Source organism: Palaemon carinicauda, chromosome 21, assembly GCF_036898095.1.
Source record: "Palaemon carinicauda isolate YSFRI2023 chromosome 21, ASM3689809v2, whole genome shotgun sequence".
Taxonomy (NCBI): Eukaryota; Metazoa; Arthropoda; class Malacostraca; order Decapoda; family Palaemonidae; genus Palaemon; species Palaemon carinicauda.
Window position 1 is genome coordinate 33,451,677 of NC_090745.1, and position 2,024 is coordinate 33,453,700.

General features: G+C 39.5%; 1 long non-coding RNA gene across 1 annotated transcript; it reads right to left on the bottom strand.

Moving 5' to 3' along the window:
• Positions 1–859: 859 nt before the first annotated feature.
• LOC137614658 (uncharacterized) lies at positions 860–1,652 on the bottom strand. Its single transcript, XR_011039120.1, has 2 exons — positions 1,387–1,652; positions 860–1,038 (listed from the first exon to the last, which is right to left on the bottom strand). It is a non-coding gene; the product is annotated as an uncharacterized lncRNA (long non-coding RNA).
• Positions 1,653–2,024: the final 372 nt, after the last annotated feature.

Below are 2,024 nucleotides of genomic sequence, written 5' to 3' on the forward strand. Positions count from 1 at the left end.
CGTTCTGTTGAAGGCGGTCGAGCACGATGGGGAGGTTGTAGGCGAGCGATACTGGTCATTTGCCTGAGGGCGAGCGAAGTCTTTTGGTATGCGGCTGGCTGGTGTTGGCGAGTACTGCTTCAGGAGGTTTGATTTGAGGATGTAGTACATTATTGGTGTATCTCCTTGTTCACACAGCCAATTGAATATTTCCGGGTAAGTTTCCTCGGGGATAGCCGCAAGAACGCAATGTGCTTTGGTGCTTGACTGGAACTGGCGAACACTTCTTTGCTGGCGAAGGACGGTAGTTTCTGATGTGGCATTGGTAGTAGAGTCAGTGTCAGCAGACGGTATCATCAAACAATAAGATACAGCAGTGAGGAGGAAAGGCGGGAGGGAGCTAGTCACTCTGCCTGGTCACCAGTGTACGAGTGAGCAGTTAGAAGATAACAGAGGTGGCATAATTGCAACTGACTTTATTTTGATGCAGCATGAGTTTAAATACAAGCCGTTTCTAGCAAAAACAACACAAAAATTCAAACACAATGATTCAAGCACATGCAGGAATTGACAGGTTATCAGTGCATAGGACCCCAATTTATTAAAGGCATCAGTTACTTTCTTACGAATAACCTTTCTCTGAGCAATAAGCAATTTTAAATTTGACATTTTATATTACTTGACAAAAAATCACCAATAACAAAGATCGTTAATAGAAAACCCGTGGGAGTGAGCTACAGCTAAACTAGTGCAACCTAATTTTGAGAGCCTCTTAATTACCTAACATGCAACTATCCTGTCACGGTCGCCATGAACTAAATTTTATCAAGGAGACACCAAAAACACTGGTAAAAACTATGGGCACCAAGGAAACACATAAAATAATTAATTTGTATATTAACAATATACTAACAAATAGAGAACTTCCCTTAAGTAAACATAAGCAACTTAAATAAACTATTAGAGGCTCTCAATAACTGCCCGAGGTCCTGAAGTAATTACAGCTAGATGCGAAGTAGTGGGTATAACACAAATGTCTCCATTCAGTTCGGTAATCACCTGTAAATTTCGATAGGTCATCAATTAAAATTACCAAGCAGAACTAAAGGTTATGAAAATGGCCTATCATTCCTGGCTTACCAGTCAATTACACATTTAATCAATTTGACATAAAATGGCTATTGGCTAACCTAGAACAATAGAATAATGTTGACTGGATACTCCCTAAAGGATAAAAAATTGCTAACATTAACCTGGATATATGCCAAGACACAAGACACTTAAATTTGGCTCATAGATGATTACATAGATATTAAAGACATGCAAGGCCTTACTTAAGAAATAACTTTCCTTAGCTGGAATTTACAAAGGGCTTGACTTGAGACCCACTCTCTAGTTGACCCTTACCTGTAATTAATTCCAGAGCGGCAAATGGCAATATTAAGAGGTTATGTTCTGGCTCTTGATCAAGCCTCTTGACACGACGAGGACGAGCGTTGTAGAACTTCATCAAATCACGGCACTTGTTCAACATGGTAGGTCACTCCCAAGGATCAATCTACACCACGATCATGGCTGGTACATAGGGCTTTTAAAAGTAGGAGAAAATCTTATCCATCCAAGTCCTAGTGATAAAAGCACAAGATTAAAATCTCCTACAAGAGTGTGGCTTCCGAGTCGGAGACAATTCGTTGCCAGACTGCTTCGGCTAACTAAGTCAGTACCGAAGTAAACTTTTTTTCCCGATAACAACGGGTAACAGGTAAAGGGGTCTATTTAAAAGTGGGTCAAGGGTAATTACATAAGGGAAAAGTAATTAATACAAATTAACCAATTTACATATCTTATGTCTTAACATATTAAAGACGGTAATGATATACTAAAATTTAATTTCTTTTAAAAAAATAGAAATACCGTTACAGTTTATAAGTGTGTGTGATACACGTGCAGTACAAGATCAGCATGAGAGGCCATGGATTAATTGAAACGCCTTTTGGTGCATGGAAGCAGGTATCCACAGGTGTGGCCTACCAGTACTGACTTCA